At 36.2% G+C, this 20,694-nt stretch overlaps 1 protein-coding gene and 1 long non-coding RNA gene across 4 annotated transcripts in view; one reads left to right on the forward strand and one right to left on the reverse strand.

Moving 5' to 3' along the window:
* HS6ST2 (heparan sulfate 6-O-sulfotransferase 2) overlaps nucleotides 1–20,694 on the forward strand; it is a 276,995-nt gene that overhangs the window by 202,955 nt on the left and 53,346 nt on the right. The gene's annotated exons all lie outside the window — the stretch shown is intronic.
* The window catches only part of LOC107650323 (uncharacterized), a 232,650-nt gene continuing 221,519 nt past the window's right edge, over nucleotides 9,564–20,694 (reverse strand). For both annotated transcript variants that reach the window (XR_001625460.2, XR_001625461.2), the window contains one exon: nucleotides 9,564–19,376. This is a non-coding gene — a long non-coding RNA (uncharacterized LOC107650323). The remainder of the gene's footprint in view (nucleotides 19,377–20,694) is intronic.

Raw genomic sequence — 20,694 nt, forward strand, 5'->3', positions numbered from 1 at the left:
AATAACCCAAAGAAGTCTGGTCTAGTTAGCAACAGCAAAAAAACCAACTGGATGAAGCCAAGTCAAGAGGACTTTATTAAGTGCCTTCTATGTGCCTGGCACTGTGCTAAGGGCTGGAAATATAAAGAAAGTCAAAACAAAATGCTTTTTACCCAGATCATGTTGTAAATTTGAATGGGTAACTCATGCATGAAGTTGGCCCATAAGTAAAGCTTACCTTATAGAGACAGAAAGTGAACTGTGCCCAGAATTGAATAGGCTGAAGAGAACAGGTTGGATCACCTTTGAAAAATTATGGAATGTTTTTATTACTCTCGGTTTCTCCTGAAACCAATGCCTATCAGTATTCTTCTAGTGATTCTGTCCCATGCTTTTCAAAGAATTCAATTTGTGGGTCACCCCAAGTACAATCGAGAATCACATAGCTGATGTTGAGCATACTGGTAATGGTAAAAACATTACCAACCAAGAATTATGTAAGAGAAGCCACATAGGGACAGCTAGGTAGCACAGTGGATGGAATGCCAGGTCTGGAGTCAGGATGACCTGGGTTCAGGTCTGGCCTCGGATACTAACTAGCTCTGTGACCGGAGGCACGTCCCTTACACCTAAAGGCTTTAGTACTTAACACTTTTCTGCCTTAGAATTGATACTAAGACAGAAGGTAAGGCTTAAAAAGAGAAGCCACGTAAAAGATATCTTCAGAGAGGGATATAGGACAAGAAAAAGGGTGGACCAATTGTGTTGAGAGTATCCCACTAGTATCCACACAAAATTAGCAGAGCTAGAAAAATGCCTACAATACCTTGGGGGAAAATTTTTTAAAGGACAGACATAAAAGTCTCTCACATGGCAAGAGACTATGTATGCGAGTTTGTGTCATTGGGAAAAGTAGCTAAATTCATGACCGCCAAGATCCACCTTCAACTTGTGAGGGTTAAATTGAAGTTTTGACTAAATAAGAGAGTTGTAAATTAATATCACCCCTTAAGCCAGAGAAAAAACTTTTATCGGCTTTTAGCAATCTAGTTTAATGGAAATATAGTAAAAGGAGAGAAATGTAGGAAAGAGGTAGAGAAATAAATTGCCTAACTAGCTACCCTATAACTGCCAGTAACTGCTATTAGAGGAAGTCCAGCTGATCAGGCCTCACTCTGGCCTTTTATACCCCCCTTCCACATCACTTCCTGTCTCTCTGGTTTCTACTTCCTTTCACTGTGGACTGATATATCTTTGCACATCTCTATAGTAAAAGGACCTCCAGGTCCCCAATTAAATTAGAACAAAAGGAGGAAAAGTCCAAGTTCTGATTGATTTTCTTTAATATGGAGAAAATGAATAAAGAATTCCCTTTCACAAACTTCAGATCCATTTCAACTTACTCATGTAAGAAAGATACTTAGATTAGAGGCCAGAAGCAGTAGTTCTACTGTCATTAAGGATAAGAGCAGATTGTAGTAAGAATACTTTGCATCTATTTATTGGCCTTTTTTTGATTTCACCTACAAATAAATACTCTTCACACGATCTGGCTGCAGTCTCATTCCCAACTATCTTTAGTCTTATTTCTACTGCTTTTTGCTGTTCTGTGAGGTGATGTTGCTCAAAGACTTCTGTCATCCTCCTCCATAATATCTTATGAACAAATTTATACTTTACACTGATATTAATCTTGTTTGTCAAGTATCTCAACTTGATGTTTGCTGCCTGAGGCGGTTCCTAAGCTCTTTTGACCTCCTCATTATGTCAGCAGCTTTATATCCATTAAGTTTTTCCAAGAAATGTTGATACTCTGAGTCAATGATTTTACCTTTATGCATCTTCCAGTTTTTGGATTCAATAGCTTGTTTAAATAGGTCAGTGGGAGCTGCTGGTATTACATGCAGTGTCTTTATCTCATCTTTACCCTTTCTTCAATTTGGTAGTAATTTTGGCCTTTGCCCTGACTAATTCATGGTCTGTACACAGACAACTAATTCATAAATGACATTCTTATATGTGAGAAATAGTAGGTTTTATTTCTCATGTTTTTTGGTGATTGTCATGTCTAATCCCTTCTATCTCTCTTACTGAAGAGAGCATTCATGACAAATAGATATTCAATTTCTGAGCCCCAGTTCCTGAACCCTTGGCCTTTTTTCTTTCTTATCAAATAAACCCTATATTCTCATCTATTGTCAAGTCAAGTCAACAGTCAGTAAGCACCAAGGAGGTGCCAGGCACTGTGCTAAGTGGTCAGGATATAAAGAAGAGCAAAAAATGGTCCCTGGCCTCAAGAAGCTCATAGCCAAATCTTGGAAACAGAATGAAAACAATTATGTACAAACAAGCTATAAATAGGATGAAACAGAGATGACCTCAGAGGGAAGGTGCCATCATTAAGGGGTAGTGGGGAAAACTTCCTGCAGAAAGTAGCATTTTAGTTGGCATTTGAAAATAGCCAAGGGACAAGATGGTAGAAATGAGGAGACAGAGAATAGCATATACAAAGCACAACTAGTAAAGGTACCTAAAGTTGGGGGATAGAGTGTCTCATAGGAGAACACTAAGGAGGTCAGTGTCACTGGAATGCAGGATATATGAAGAGGCATAAAGCTTAAGAAGACTGGAAAAGTAGGAACGGTCCATGTTATGAATGGATTTTAAAGTCAAACAGGATTTTATATCTGATACTGTAGGCAATGGGGAACCACTAGAATATAGTGAATGTGTGTGTGTGTGTGTGTGTGTGTGTGTGTGTATGTGTGTATGTGTGAGAGACAGACAAAGAGTCATATCTATGCTTTCAGATCATCAGTTTGTAAGCTGAGCAGAGAAAGGCTTGAGGCAGGGAGCCCAGCCAACAGTTTACTGCAATATTCTAGGCATGAAGTGATAAAGGTCTACATCAGGGTGGTAGTAGCAAGTGTCATAAGAAAGAAGGGACGGTATAGGAGAGGTACAGGGAGACAGGACATTGACAGGATTTGGCAATATTTTCCACTGACTTTTCCTATACCTGTCTTTGGATGGACAATACCAAGTACCGGGGTGTATGTTGACTTGCTTTGGAGGATAATCTAGTGGTTAACTCCTTGTAGAACTGCAACAAATAATGCAACGTTGCCTACGATGATCTCTACAGTGGTCTTTTTATTTAGGCTTCTTAGGAGTAAGAACTGCAAGGTTCCAGGGAGTGGTGATTCCTACTGACTTTGAAAATGACACCCCCTTAGCCAAGCCTGAGTTGGCTTAGCTTTGAAACTTCTGGATCCACATCAATATGCATGTGGTTCAGTCTCCTGTAATTTGCCTACAGGTTGTTCAGTGAACTAAGATTGGACATTTAGAGTAGCAACAATTAAATACATATTTATATATCTTGATGTGTATGTCATCCCCTGTCACCTTCATTGCAAGGTAAAGGGGCTTTTTGAGGGGCTGTTGTGTTTTGGATTATTATGGGCAAATAATTCATCATCCAGTGGCTCACTTGATGGTAATGACCCTCTTTGAATTTAGCTGGGCCAAATCATGAATAATAGGTTTGATCTGTTTGGGGAACAATATTTAAAGTATTTCCAGCTTGGTATAACCTACCAAAGCTTATACTCCACCAATATTACCTTTGAAAACCCATAATTATCAATGTTCTCTGATAAGACAACAGGGCAATCTTGTGAAGGGGCATTTTTAGCAAATAAGAGATACAGATGAGAAGTAGTTAGGACTCAGAGAAGAGATCACTGTGGGGTAGAGTAGCCAGATAATTAATTCTAGAACATTAAAAAAAGAAAGCATTGTTAGACTCTTCTGGCTCTAAATCTAATGATCCCATAAACCTTAGAAATTGTCATTTTAAACACTCTAATGCAAATACTATCAACAAAGCAATGGGTTCAAATCAAGAAAACATCTAATGCCCAGTGGACTTACGCGTCGGCTATGGGGGGTTGGGGGGGGGAGGAAAAGAAAATGATCTATGTCTTTAACGAATAATGCTTGGAAATGACCAAATAAAATATATTTAAAAAAAAAAAAAAAAGAAATTGTCATTTTATGCAAGAGTCCTGCAGAAAAGTGATATGACCATCCAATGTTATCTAGTTCATTTGTGATACAGCAGACTAGGTCTCCTGACTTAGAATCCAATATTATTTCCATTAAACTGTACAACTTTGGAGGCAGTGTAATATTACAGAAAGAGAGATGGATTTAGCCAGAGAATCTGAGTTTTAATCTCAACTCTATCACTTGCCTATATGACCTTGGATAAGTCATTTAACCTGTGTAAACCTTAGTCTCTTCATTTGTAAAATAAAGAAAGCAGGACTAGATGACCTCTAAGTTTCCTTCTAACTCTAATTCTATGATTTCTAAGAAAATTTAAATAATATTAAGAAAATAAAAAAGAATTGAGGGGAACAGCAAATGTATTACATCTTTAGGAAAACTCACGATCAGAAGGGAAAAAGAGTACTGTGGCAATCCCCTCTACCCCAACCATATATTCAAGCCCAAGGTAAAAGCATTTTTGTCATCTTCCCAATTGAGTTTATCAAAACCTACAACCCAACAAGTAAAGAATGACAGTGACAAGACTGAGAAAATGAGGGTGGGTGGAAGGGTCTGGCATGAACGGTGATGTCAAATGAAGGCATTCTTAATTCAAAGTGAGTCATATTGTAGGGGGTCTAAATGCGGCTAAGAAATAGGGTTGTCTTGATGTTCTGGCATTTTAACAATTTGCAGGAATCTGTTGCCTATATTAGGACTTCCAACTCCTACAAAGCAGCTTGGGACACTGGAAAGGGCATTGGATTTAGAATCAGAAAAGGTAGAGGAGCTTTCTAAGAATCCTTCTAGCTCCAAATGGATGATCTTATGGAGAGAGAGAGAGAGAGCGAGAGAGCCATTATAGAATGTGAGGGTTCTGTTATTTGTTGGACATGTATTTATTGGCCTGATGTTCCCCTCCTAGGTCAAGGTCACATGATTGCTACAGTGGATAAAGATCTATTGTCATGCAGAACAAATGTAGGTTGTATTGACTTTCTCTAGGCCAGCCCTGCAGTGTGCTTGACCTTCCAAAAATGTAATGAATAGTCATCAAGATTTCAGTTTCATTTAAAAGAACTGTAGCAGCAGCCTAGGCAGAGAATGCACAGCAACAGGGCAATTTGGCATAGCAGAATGCATGACTACTGCTAATAATATCATCTCACGTTTATTTACATGGTGATTTATGGTTTGCAAAGCACTTTCCTCACAACAATCCATGAAGGAATGAGGCACAAGTATCATAATCTCATTTTACAGATAACAAACTTCAGGGTCCGAGATGTGATATGAGCTGCCCCTGTACACCCAGCTTGAAGTGATCAGAGCCTAGATGCTTTTATATTCAACTCAAACTGAGGTCTTCTGACTGAATCTGATGCTAGAACTATTCTCCCAATAATAAGGGCCAAAGGGCAAGGCATGAAGAAATGTGAAGGCATTTATTAAGTTCTTACTATGCACCAAGCATTGAGTATAAGAATACAAAATCCAAGACAACCCCTGCCTTCAGGGAACTTCTATTTTAGGGAAGGGAAAGCTGCTGTGGGGCCATCCAGGTCTGGGTCTGCCTTTATATTCAGAGGCATTGCGAAGGGTAAGAATTGGACAAGGGCTCAGAAATCATCTAGTACAACCTATAAACAAAATAATTTCGACAGTAGCCCTGATAAGTAGGCATCTAGCCTTTGCTTGAAGACCTACAGCCACAGGGATCTGAAACTACTGAGCCCCCTTTGGGCTATCTCTGAAGAGTAGGAGATACGCTTTTTTATTGAGGCTAAACATGTCCTCCTGTAGGTGCCTCCCCATTGCTTCCATTTCCCTGCACTGTGGAATGGTGTTGGAGACAGATTATGGAAAGCCTATCTTGCACGGGGCCTTAAACATAGATGTTTCTTGATGAGTGATTTTTTAGTTGAATTTGAATAAAGAAGAAACAAGTAGGAATTCAATGTACTTTTTGTATTGGAATACTAGCTTAGCATTACTGTTCAGGAAAATATATACATATGTGTATATACATATACACCCAAACACAAAAACCTTTGTGTTCTGGTCCACATGAACCTCTCCCCCAACACCTCAGGTGTGCCTATTTATTTCCAGGAGACTACAGAGAGCACACAAACATTCTATTCAGAGAGGCTAAACAAGGTGGAAGTGGGCCCAGCTTTCTCATCCTGAGTCCCCAATACAAACTTCTCTGTGTGTGGGCAAACCTCTCCCATCACCCTTCTCAGCTCAGGCCTAAATGCAGCAATGGGCCTTGCTAGAAGGCAAGGTGCCATTAGCCTTGGAACCCATCTTTTATTTCATATTTTTATCTCTTTGTCCAGTATAGGAAGGAGGGAGGGAAGGAAGGGAAGCAGTAAGCCTTTATTAATCTCCTACTATGTGCCAAGCACTGTGCACTTTACAAAGAGTATCTCATTTGATCCTCAAAACAACCCTGGGGAGGGAAGTGTTGTGATTACCCCCATTTTACAATTGAGGAGATTGAGGCAGACAGAGTTTAAGTGATTATCCCAGGGTTATTCAGCAAGGAAGTGTCTGAAGCTGAATTTTAATTAAAGTCCTCCTGACTTCATATCCAGCCCTCTATCCACTTTACCCCTCTTCCCATGGTATATCCATTCATGAACTTTTCTGACTCCACACAACAAGGTAGGAAATTGCATCTTCTGCCATACCTCTAGTCCCAACACTGAGGCTGTCTTAACACATCTTAAATACTTCTGATGGTAACTAGCAGCTCTGAGATCTATGTGACTAACTCCCAACCTTAGGCACAGGACTGTTCCCCTTTTGCCAGCATTCTCACAGTCTTAGGGTTAATTACACACACACACACACACACACACACACACACACACACACACACAGGGCAAATTATTAGAAGCAAGCACTATCATAAAGTCATAGAGCTACAAAGGACCTTAGAAGCTAATTAGTCCAATCACCTCATTTTATAGATGAGGAAACTGAGGCCCAAAGAAAGGAGGTGATATTCCTCAAGATCCCACAAATACTAAGAGATAGGATTTGAATTCAGGTCCTCAGACTCCAGAATGAATGCTCTCTCCAATGTAGCATTTAAAAATCATTGAGAATAACACACCATCTCCTCATTGTCCATATAAGGAAGCTGAACCCCAGAGAAAGAAAATGATTTGTGTATCGTCACACCATTAGTTGATGGCAGAGTCAAGACAAGGCTCTTTCTCAGGACAGACTGTATCAGTCCTCCATTTATACTTCATACAACTTGGTTTATCTACAGTGGCCCAGTGCTTGTAGCTTTCTTTTTCATAAAGATTTGTTATTAAGCAATGGGCATTTATGATTAGACTCAGATATTGTTAATAATCACTTTTCCAAAATTATTCAAATGATTGTTTCTTCAACCCACTAGCTGTGGGGTTGGGGTGGGGTATTGGTTTCAAACTTTTTTTTAAACCTTTACCTTCCAACATACTGTGTATTGGTTACAAGGCAGAAGAGCTGTAAGGGCTGGGCAATGGGGGTTAAGGGACTTATCCAAGGTCACACAGCTAGGGAGTTTCTGAGGCCAGATTTGAACCCAGGACCTCCCATCTCTAGACCTGACTTTCTATCCACTGAGCTACCTACCTGCCCTCGGTTTCAAACTTTTAAGGAGCAGGATGGATTCATTTAAGGGAGCTAAGAATGAATTTGGTTCACTTCACCTAGGCATGAATATCTTGTCATTCTTCTGAAAATGATTTTGGGAGATGAGGGAACTGCAGGCTCAAAATGAGTCAATGCTATGATAGGTCAGGCAGAAAAGCTAATATAATTGTAAGCTGCATTAAAAGAGCTGTAATGGTAGCCAGGTGGTATAGAAGATCAAGTTCCAGGTCTGAAGTCTCAGGAAGACTCATCTTCCCACATTCAAATCCAACCTCAGATACTTAGTAGCTGCGTGACCCTGGACAAGTCATTGTACCCTGTTTGTCTTAGTTTTCTCATCTGTAAAATGAACTGGAGAAGGACATGGCAAACCACTCTCATATCTCTGCCAAGAAAACCCCAAATGGGGTCACCAAGGGTTAAACATGACTAAAATGGCTCAACAAGTAGCCAGACCTAGGATGTTATACACCCACACACTGTACTCTCTCTACTGTGGTCATATCAGATTTGGAATGCTGTATTCAGATTTGTGTGTCTCATTTATTATGAAAACTGATGAGATGGAAAGTATTCAGAGGATGGAAAGCAGGATAGTGAAGGCCTCAACATCATATTATTGAAGGAACTAGGAGTACGTAGGCTGGAAAAGAGAAGACCAAATGGAAGTATTTGAAGAGCTGACATGTAGAAGAAGCCTAAGACTTGATGTGCAGTGTGCGGAAGTCATAAAGGCGCATATTTAGGCACTAAACAATTTGGGACATCCAGATATGAGGAAGCCTATTGTAGGTCTTCAATAAAGGCTAGATAATTACTTGTCAGGTATATTATAGAGAGGACATTCATTAAGGTGAGGGCTTAACTAGCTGGTCTCTTCCATCTGTGAGATTCTGTGATCCTGAACATTACCATATACAGCCAGTATCAGGCGCCTGTAATATACAAGATTGTATGCTCCAATTTAAAAATAGACGGCACTTTGTATTTCTTTTGTATGTACCTATAAATGTGTGTGTGTGTGTGTTTCTCCCCTATTTGAATGTAAGTTCCAATAGGTCAGGGACTATTTTATTTTTGCCTTAGTATCCCAAACATTTAGTAGCATCTGGCATAGATTAGGTACCTAATAAACACTTGGTGATTAATTGCGAGGGAGGAACATCAGATTCAGAGTTTGTAAAATACTTAAGATTAGTATGTGTAGTGTCTGGAACACTGATGAAGGGAGATGTGAGGAAAGCCACTAGATTGGGAGAAACTGAAGATAAGGGAGAGAGAACAACTGAAGGGGATAGGATCAAGGACACTAGAAGAAGCAATAGACTTCATCCTCTGAGGCAGGCAGGAAAGAAGCAAGATGAGAGAGCCCATGATGAATGGCCTCAATCTTCTCAGTGAAAGTAGTACCTTAGGGTTTTTATCACTTCTGAAGGGATTTGTGAATAAGAACTTTAAAATATTTGTTGTGCTGAATAAAATTGCTGCTGAGTAGAAATGCATTAAGGTGTTGGAAAGCATGCTAGAGGAAGTCAGTAGAAGATGCCAGGTCAGTAATACATGGTGACATTTATTGCATTCTGAAGTTCTGTGAAAGGCAAGGAGGTTAGGAGGCAAAAGGAAGAGTCAGGGTTCTGGCAAATGGAAGATATTTGCAGACTGTAGTTGTGACCGTTATAAATAATGTCTCTCTTCCCTCTCAATCTAGACTTATTCTATGCTTCTCTAGAGGGCAAAACTTGGATCAGCAGGTGGAATATACAAGCTTTTCAGTTCCATAGAAAAGATGGAATCATGATGATAATGATTCATATATATATATATATATATATGTTTGAACACATATGGCAGTGAATCTCTGTTACTGAAGCCATTGAAGCAGATGCTGGATAAACTCATATGTTGAGATGTCATAGAGGGGATTCCTATTTCCCAAAAGGGGTTGAACTAGAGCAGGGTTTCTTAATCTGAGATTTATAAACTTAAAAAAAAAGATTTCAGTGATTGTAATTCAATATAATTAGTTTCCTTTGTAACATGTATTTAATTTTATACACCCACAAACGTTATTTTAAGAATAGGTCTATTGGTTTCACCATGTTGCCAAAGGCATCCATCCAAGCACAGAAAAGTTTAAGAATATCAGAATCAAAAGGTCTCTAAAGCCCCTTCTAACTTTTGGGATTCTAAATCATAGTAAGAGGAGTCAAGAACTCACTTACAAATCAAATGAGTCTCATTTCCTCAAAACTAACTTTTCCACTTTTCTAGTCAGGGAAGAATTTCAACCCTATGAGAATCTGGTTCAATATAACTTAATTTAATGACTTTTATTCTTAACCACCATTCTTTCAATATTAAATTAGAAGAATGGAATATTCTGCTTACACTCAAACCACAAATTGTGTTCTTCAGAGACCCGTCAGATGGTCAAATGATCTGAAATCCAATATTAAGTTTCTGATAATTCCAAATGAGATTAGGAGAAATTTTTTAGCATTTGTCCTTCACAGTGACCTGTTCCACATACTAGCAGCAAGCACTTCTTAGGATCTATGCTGTTTAATAACACATTTTGTATTGATCAGCCTGACCAATAGAGTTGTCAGCAATTTGTGTTTTGCATGTGGGTGTTTGAGTGTGTGTGTGTGTGTGTGTGTGTGTGTGTTTAGAAACACAAAATGATGCTTTAGATTAGAATGCATACAGTAAAAGCTGGGGACGTTGAAAAGCTAAGCGGAATGGTTAATTGAATTTACAGCTTATTGTTACATACAAAATTTATGGGTTAGGAATTATTTGATTATAGTACTAGAAATGCAAATTGTAAAGGTGGTGCATCTCTTAACTAGGAAGAAGGGAGAACAGAACCTAAATGGAGTCTGGTGCATGAACATAAGAGTTAAGGATGGACATGAGAAGAAGACAACTGGGAGACCAAGTTATTAAATATTGGGCTTTTTAAACCTGTTGTTCCTCAATATCATGTAATTTTGATGCCAACTACCTCAAAATAGGTTTTACCATCTGGAATTCAGTAAAAAAGTCTTATTTTATTTTTTTTGCCAATTTGTTTTGTCCATATGAATTGAATTGCATCATGATTTTTAAATAATTCTTCAAAGAAAATCCTTGAACTTTTCATTATTGATTTAAATTCATTTGGTTATTTTCACTTTTACCATATTAAGCACTAATGCATAAAGAGTGAACACCCCTCTAGTTATTTACATTTCCCTTTATTTTAGCCATTTGTAGTTTTGAAGTTGCCTTTTTAAAGTTTATCTGTATTTCTGGAAAAATTAATTCCCAAATATTTCTTGGCTTTGTGATTATTATAAGCAGTATCTTTTTTATGATTCCTTGATCATTACTGCTAAAAAATAAAAACATTACTTATTTAGGATAAGGTTAATAGTGTGTCATACAGCCTTACTAAACACATTTTTATCTCACTCTTTTTTGTAAAGATAACTTGATTTTCTAGATAAACTATTTTATTATCCATAATTGATATTCTGACCTGATTGTTTCCAAAGTTAATATTTCTCACATCTTTTTCTTGTAGTTGCAATTGAAAGAATTTTTTATTACTAGGTCAACTGGAAGTAGTGAAAATGAACTTCCTTGTTCTGTACCTGCTTGGAGTGGGAATACTTCCATTGTTTCTCTATGGTATATATCTTTGGTTTGAGGTAGATACTTTTAGGTGTGTTTAGGAGAAAATCTCTCTATTTCTGTTCTCTTTCTCCCCACCCCACAATGAAAAAAATATGAATGGATGTTGGATTTTTTCAAAGTTTTCTTCCATTATCTATTGAAAAAAGCAATATTCTTTAGCTTTCTAAAAAAAGTTGTAAAATATATACTTTTGATGTTGAACAAGTCATATATACCTATTATAAATCCTTGATTTTGAAGAATTTTTATATTTTCTGTTAGGTAATACTTTTTATTGTTTTTGCATCAATAGGGAAATGTATATAATTTTGTAGTGCTATCTTTTTCCAGCATTTAAAGTTAATGGTATATCTCTCATAAAAGATATTGGAGAATCATCCTATTCATCTTTCTCTATAAAGATGAAGAATCAATTTAATTTAGGAATGATTTGTCACTGGAGGGCTTTAGAGAATTCATTTGTGAATGAACCTATCTGGACCAATTTTTTTTGTTTGTTTTTTCCTGCTTTTTGGTGGACTAACTCATTTATGATTTATTTTATTCTTTTGATATTGTTCTATTTAACCTATTATTTTTCTTCACCTTTGGAAATTTACATTTTGTAATCATCAATTCCATTTAAAGTCTTTGTTAATCTATGAATGTGTAATATCCCTAATGAAATTATTAATTTCTATTTTGTTTATGATATTTCCTATTTCATTTATATTTTTGTCTATTTTATCTCCTTTTTCATAATCAAGTTTCAAATGGATTTTCAATATTATTAGTCTCTTTAAAAAGTTGTTGGTTTCATTTACAAATTTAGGTGTTTTTTCATTTTCCATTTTATACATTTTGTTCTTAACTTTATCATCTTTTGTTCTGTACTTTGAGCTGTTTCTTTGTTTTTTTCTAATGCTCTGTGAGATTAGACTTCTTTGATTTGTTTTACTTTTTCCTCATTAACGTAATCATTTAGTGAAATAAATTTGTCTCTAAAAACTGCCTTGTCTATATGCTATAGATTTTGATATGTGGCATTATCATTTTCATTTCCTTTTAAGTATTACCCTCAAACTCAATTGTTTGTTTTACATTTTCCATCTTTCATTTGCTATTGTTTAACTCAATTTTTTATTGCATTGTGGCCTAAAATGTACCACATATGATTCCTGCCTTTTGGAATTTATACAGCGAATGTCATCCCATGAATACTTAAAAAGAAAATACATTCCCTGCTGCTCACAATTAGTTTTTTCCATATATCTGCTATTTTGGGCACTGTACAAGCATGGTTTAAAACTGTAATTTTTATATTGTCACACTTTTTATTAGTTTTTTTCACATGCTAATAATGAAATGAAATCTTCCTCATATATTTTGTCTATATTTTTATTGTAGTTAATCTTTATTAATTCACCTGTTGAATTCCTTAGAGTATTTGAATTGTGACTTGTTATATATTGTATAAATTATTGTCTCATTCTGGTTGTTTCTAGTTTAAATTTTTAACTAGTATTATTAGTGTCATTCTTTTATTATACTTGCATGATATGTTATTTTAAGCCAAATTCAGTTTTATTCTAGGTTTTTTTAAACTTAGATATGTTTCCTTTTTGCAAAATATTGGTGAATTTTATTTTTGGATTATGCAATTTTTTTCTTTTAAAATGGAGATTCAGAGAGATTGCATTAATTGTATTTCCCATGCATTACATCCTCTCTCCTGTTTCTGTCCCTTTGCACAGGTGTTCCCCCATTTCTGAAATATTTTCCCTCCTTACATCTGCCTCATAGAATTTTTAAGTTCCTACAGACACAACTCAGCCACCACCTCTTGAAACTACTTTCTATTGATGTATCTGTGTACATGTCGTATCCTTCCTCTCCAGTAGAATGCAAGCTCGTAAAGGACAGAGTCTTTTGAGCCTGTCCCCTGCTCTCTGTTCCAGGACATTTTTCCATTAATTAATTATTCCCTCTCTTCTATCTCCAATTTTGACACTCTGTTGATTCCTTTTTTTCAGTGGTTACAAAATGGTCATGTCATCCCTGAGCAGGAAGACACACCCTATGCAATAATCTCTAGTATTCTTCAAATTCTTCTTTGCTCTTTTCCCACTAATTCATGTGCATTTTAAAAATTGCTTAAGTAATTCTGTCATTGGTTATATCGATGGCTTTTTGAGGTTTTCTATTATGTTTTCCTTTTTGATCATTTTCTTCATTATATCAGTTTTTAATATCTTTTAATTCCTACTGTGATTTGAAATATTTTATAATTTCTTCAAGTCCATCTTTTCTTTGGTCTTGTGATTTTTTCATACTAGTGTTATTATACTTGCTTAATTTGTTGAAGTGAGCCATTTAGACATTTGGGGGAAATTTCACAGGAAGTCCTACATTGTTTCTTTTTCCATTTGTGTTGCTTATAATATTTTAGCTCTTACAGTTATTCCATATTATTTTATTATACTTATTTGTTATTTGTCACTTCCATTGATGTTCATAATTCATATGTTACTTTGCATTTTCCCCAATTATGTCATCATCTCTTCCTACATGTGTTTGTTTAGAATATTAATTCTTATTTAAGGGATTTTAATCCATAATCCAGTTTAATTTATCACTTGGTATTTCTTCCATCCTATCTATGGATACTTTAACTTGTGTTTCTAAAGAAATCTTATCCCTGCATTTTTGCATTATAGAATTATTTTTATGAGATAGTTTATCTATATTTTTATTTTCTATTTGGGGAGGTAGATGTTCAATGGAAGAGGGGAAAAACACTGATCTAAGCATAAGGTGGATCTGTGGCTATAGAGATCTTGGCCTTAGAGGCAGGATCTATAAGGCATTTACAGCTTTTAGACTTGAGAGCAAAACTAACTGCTTCCAGAGTGGAAACTATAACTGGCAATAACTTTTTGGCTTTGTGTCTTCTGGAATTTGTTGTTATGGAGGGAAGTCAACCTTGTGCTATATGTGTGGGCATTTGGCCTCCTGAGTGGTTGGCTGTAGTCTAAAGTTATAGCCATGCCTGATTGATCAAGTAGAATATGAAGAGAGTTTGGAAAGTAACAATGCCAACATGGATCTCAGGATTCTAGAATAGAAAAACAGCTTAACTCTATCTGCAGTAGATAGTAGAGTAACCTTCCTTTTTTGACATAAATTTTATTTTAAGTGCTCTCCTTTTTTTTCTTTTTGGAAGGCAGAATTTCTGTTTTGTGGGAATTTGAACATAGCTGCATCCCCTGCTTTTCTTCATTTTACCATCCTACCAGAAATATTTAATAAGTATTTCATAATTGCCACGTTGTTTTTTCAGAACAACTAGTAACTTGCTATATTTCTAAACAATGTTTATTGCAGAAATCTTTGTTATATCTGAATGTTTCCTTCTCTCTGTCCCCTTTTTTTCTCTGTACACCTTTTAATATTGATTTTTTAATGTCAGTCTTAGCTTACCCTGGTTAGGAGAAGGCTTTAAGGATAACGTTAAGTTGGGATTTCTCTGAGGCCTCTAATTATGTCAGTACTGTTCTCTAATGGGTCTGATTACTAGACTGAAGACTGAGGCTAGGGAACATCACACAGGTTGATTTCTTGAGTTTTCTGGTTTGGTCATATGCCAGGCAACACAGATCTTGCTGTATTTTCTTCTTTGCCTACTGGTTGAAATTCAGAATGTTTCACCTATAATTACATTTATATTGAATCTTGCTTGTTGAAAAGTTCAAGATTCTGAGTTTGTTAGAAATTATCATTTAGTTAGTAACCTTGAATGATTTCCAGAGCCTCCTTTATCCCCAGTGGAGTGCCACTTACAATTAAATTCATTCAGATGAGTATTGATTCAACAGCCATCACCATCCGTTGGCTGTTGCTCAATCCAATAACAGTGAAAGCATACTTCCTGTTGCAAAAATGTTCATATTGCCTCAGGTTCCACTTTTTGCAGCTAGAAGGGTATATAGGACCAATTGTTTAACAAAGCTTCTAGAACTTGCACATCTAATCAGTGCCTGTCTCTTCAACATCTTAGTCATCTTAGGAGTGAATTTAGTCTTTCTAATGATGCTACTATTCTTCTATCTTAACTTTTTTTTAAAAAAAGAGTATTTTTACATAGTATCTATGAATTTTTAAGTGGTTGAACAAAACTGCACAATAATGTGGTTATGACAGATGATACATAGATCTACTACTGAAATTTATGGTTTATTTAGAGAAAGAAAGGTGTATATGTTTTAATTTTGACAGCATGATGCCAATATTAGAGAGAAGCCCTTAGGTTTATAGTATTGGGATTTGAAGGAGAGTCAAGATTTGGACCTACAATTTCATCAGTGTAAGGAACTTGGGTTTCCTATCAATTGTGTCAAATATATAATCTTACAGAGTTGCCAGAGGGGCACTGAGAGGTGGTGACTTGCTCAGAGTCACATAGCTAGTATATGTTAGGCTTTGGATTTTAATTTTGTTATTTGATTGGTGTCTATTCCAAGAAAGTGTGTTTGTGGGATGGGAAGACTTGTGATCTATATCTGGGCCTGGCACATAATGCTTGTTGATTGTGTTGGTAGGGAGAAGACACATAACACTGAAACACTGAAATAGGTCCTTAGAATGAAGTGAAAGAACTGAAGAACATTTATCCTAAACAATGTTTTTATGACAAAATGAATCATAAGTTCAAACTTGGGATACCAGAAGACATTTGTTTGCTATGCATTTCCTCCTCAACGAGCAGTAGGGACAGGGACATACTCAACTCCAAATCAGTGGGGATGATTCCTGTGGCCTAGCACAGGTACCAGGTTAGGCTGAGAGATAATGATAGAGGCAATCAGGTTCTGAAAGCCTAAAAGAAATTAACATTCCAGACCTTTAACATACCACCCGAAGAATTTTATGCCAGTATACAAAATAAATAGCTATCTAATTGCCCAATAGGGATGATTCTGTTTCAATAAGTAAACACTATAATCACCTGAGTTTTCAAAATAAAGATGACAATTATATTCTGCATTCAGATATATTTTTTTTTATTTCAAAGCATTTTTACATTTTCATATCGCTATGCCCTTGTGAGTAATATGCAGGGTAGATAGAATTATCAAAACACTTTTCCTGTCCTCCTTTATGCTTAAAGACAGCATGGTGTAATGGATTGGGAGAGAGAAGACATGGTTCAAATCCTCGTCCCACTACTGACTTTCTCTTTGACTTTGGAAGATAACTTCCCCTCTCTGGGCTTTAGGTTCTTCATCTATAACAAGGCTGGATCTAAAGTTCCTTCTCATCCAAAATCTCCGTTCTTGCTGTCCTTTGGAGAACTGTTTTCTGTTATTTGTTCTTCTATCTCCCTCTCCCATTAGAATGTAATCCCCTAAAGAACAGGGCCTCATATATACCTATGTATCTTTTCAGGCCATAGCTATATTTGTTGAATGAATGAATGGTTTACATTTTTACATACGATTAAATTTAGGCACGAAATCATTAAATGATTTTCCTGTTGCCATACATAAAGTTAGTGATTGTATCAGGACCAGAACCTAGCTCTTATAATGCTGGATATAGTGCTGCTGTCAGGGATTCTGTGGAGAGGATTTCTATATTGGGTCGAGGGTGGGGGGTAGGATTTAAGCAGACAGCTTTTTTCCAACTCTTGACATTCTCTTATCTCATAATTCTATGAACATCTTCTTGCTTTGGTCTTATTTAAGGAAATAGATGAAACTTGCAACATCTCCAGAGCCCCATCCCACCCCCATCCTTGGCAGCCTTGATCCAGTAGGTATCTAAGCACCCAGGTTATAATTCTCTGACATGCAGAGAACATTCTACAGCCTACATTAGCCTCCAACCTATTGAATTGCCCAAGTTGTTGCCTGACACTGGTTAGGATGTCTAATATGCTTTGAAATAACAACGTTTAATGGACCTGAGAAGACACTGACATATGAATCTATTTCCTCACCTGTCAGCAGAGCTATTTCCATGAGACAAATCAATGAAAGGTCATATGTTGGGAGGTTTTTTTTTAAAAAAGACATTTCAGTGTGGTGCCTGGTTCTTTCCCATTTACCCACTAAGTGAAGCAATGGAACATTACCCTGGAGTAGCCGAGATTCATTTCCAGAGGATAATCCCGAGACTATGGGGAAATAATGTCAGAACATTATAACTTGGAAAATGACTGACTTTTTAACAAATCTACCTGAATTTATACAATCACATGTGTATTGTCCCTTTTAAAACCTTCCCCTTTGAGCATAGTATTTAGAGTCCTTTGGAGTCTCCTTATTTTAGCAAATCTTGATCCCTAAGGGCAGATTTGATTTCTAGATATAGTCCAAAGTCCTCCAGGGCCAGTTGTGGTGAATGAAGTTAATGATCAAGCTTCTGGGAAAGACTCAGTTTGTTCCAAAAGAAGATACAACCATGAAGGAATGAAACTTGGTGCATGCCTTCTTAAGGCTATTCCCAATGAAAAGGGCAAAGATGGGGATATATATGAAGCCTCTGAAAGTCATAGCCATCACTCATATAGATGAGTGGGTAAGATATAGAGGTTTAATAAACAGCTGGTCACATTATAGTCACAGCTTACTCTTAAATTCTTCATCGACCAAGTCATTCTTCTAAAAGTGGACCACTTCATTTGCTCTCTGGCCTGTGTGCTTTATCCTCTTAAGCAAATTATGAAATATAAATGAAATTCAGCAAATATATATTAAGCATTTCCTTCATGCCAGATTATGAACTGAGTACTAGAGAGACAAAAATGAAAATTGGCATAGTACCTACCTTCAGGAAGCTCTCATTCAAATGAGAGTAGAAGAAGGGAAATAACAAATCTGTAGATCAATGTAATGTCAGGTTGTATGTGAAGAGGGTGAGAGGGAGAAAACAAGTTGAACTTAGAGGGAAGGCATCATGGAGGGAGTGGTACCTGAGCTTAATCTTGAAGGAAGAGAAAAATTTCAGTACATTCCAGAATGGCCTGCAAGTACCCTGAGATGCTGGAAAAGAAGGGGAGTAAGAGTTACCTCTTATTTAGCATAGCCAATCAGCAAGCATTTATTAGGTGTTTACCATATTCCAGGCATCCTGCTAAGTGCTGGTAATATGAATACAAGCAAAAAGAGATAGGCTCTGCTCTCAAGGAATGTATATTCTAGTTGGAGACAATAGCACCTAAAAGGAAAGCTCTAAGGTGAAGCAGTGAGAAGGGTTTGGTGAAGAATGAAGTTCAAAGTCAGGAACTGAAACCAGGAGAAAAATGAAGTAGTGAATGTAGCTACTTTCCTTAAGGAGGAACTGACCAATGAGAAAAAGGGACTGCAAGACTGGAGAGATCTTCCAGAGTGAGAAGTTTACAGAGTTGGAGTGAAGTTCCAAGGTGAGAAGTCTGCTTTTGCAAGGGGGAGAAAGAAATTATACGCCTAGAAATATACTACCTTTAGAACAAAGGCAAGATAATAAAGCCAAGTATATAAGTAGCAGCAAAAATTATAGCAATTTTCAGATGATAGGCCAGTATACCCAGAAAACACCTAGAGAATCAGCAAAGCAACTAATTAAGATGATTAATATCATTAGTAAGTAGCAAGACAAAAAGTCCACAGAAGTAATCAGAATTTCAATACAGTATTTTTTTTAAAACCCAGGAATCAATGATAGTAGGAGAAATTTCATTCAAAATAACTATAAAATATATAAAACACGTTGGATTTAATCTGTCAGATCACATATAAGATTTTTTAAAAATTCAACTACAAAGCACTATTTACAGAAATAGAAACAGATAATTGGAGAGACTCATTGTTCATGGTTGGGCTATGCCTGTATAATAAAATGATGCTGCCTAAATTGATTTACAACTTTAATATTGAATTAATCCAGTTACCATGGAAATACCTTATACATGTATAAAAGAAAGGCACATCCTTACCAGATCTCAAGCAATATCACAAAGTAGTAGTCATCAGACAATTTTGGTTCTGGTTGAAAAACAAAGAAATCAAAGGATTAAACAAAATAAAAAAGAAACAAAAGCAATTAATTATAACCTGTGTTTGTTAAGCTCAAGAACATAAATGACTGAGAGAAGAGCTCCCTATTTGAATGATGGATGATTGATGAATGATGGAAAAATTAGAAAGCACTTTGTCAGAAATTACATTTATAGTAACATGTACTAGAATAAGCTCAGAAAGGATATGAGAACTGATTATGAATGGTCCCTTCAGTTAAAAAAAGTTCTCTTTTAGAGTTATACATAGGGAGAAAATTATTAATCAAATAAGAAATAGCAGTCACAAAGACAAAATAAGCAATATCAATGATATCCAGGGAAGTAGTATTCCATTCAAGGAGTATTGATTCCTCAGTGCAAAAATTAAAACCATCAATAAAATATTTTCTTAAATGAACAGACAAAAATCAACATCATTTTTATATAATAATGAGATATATAGGAAGAAATACCAGAAAGAGAAGTTCCATTCTAAATAACTACAGAATGCATAAAATATCTGGGAGCTGATCTACTCAGAGCACACTCAATATCTCTATAGATACAATGACAAAATAGAAGAAATAAATAGAAATTTTGACTTGAACAGAATAACCAAGAAAAGAATCAGAAATAATAGAACATAATAGCCCCACATTTAATGGAGATGAAAAACCTTGGGAAAAACTCCATAGTTGGTAAGAACTGCTGGGAAAACTGCAAATCATCTTGGAAGAAATTAACTTTAGACCAGCATCTTATATAATGTTCCACCATAAATTCAAAATGGATACATGGTCTGAATAGTAAATATCATATGTTGAAAAATTATGAGAAGCAAATTATATACCTTTAAAAGTTTTAGGTAGTGGTGAAGGAGGTGTGTGAAATTGTAACAAAAAAGAAAAGAGTAATTACAAAAGATGAAATAAATAACTTTAATTACATGAGACTGAAAAACTTTTCCATACAACTAGGATAAGAAAGGCAGCCATTGCCTCACTGGGGGAGTAGGTATGGAAATCTTAGAGTCAAATACACACACACACACACACACACCAAAAGCCATTCCCTAGTAGACAAGTGGTCAAAGGATACAGTGTTTTAAAAGACGAACTAAATATCGATTATGTCAAAAGAGTCCTCTGGCTGATCAGAATTTAGAATTCAAAGGAACTTTAGAGATCTTAAAATAATAGAGCTAGAACGGATTTGGGGCAGCTATGTGACACAGAGGATAGAACATGAGGCCTGGAGTCAGGGAGACTCATCCTCCTGAGTTCAAATCTGTACCCAGACACCTA

This window comes from Monodelphis domestica, chromosome X (genome assembly GCF_027887165.1).
Source record: "Monodelphis domestica isolate mMonDom1 chromosome X, mMonDom1.pri, whole genome shotgun sequence".
NCBI lineage: Eukaryota > Metazoa > Chordata > Mammalia > Didelphimorphia > Didelphidae > Monodelphis > Monodelphis domestica.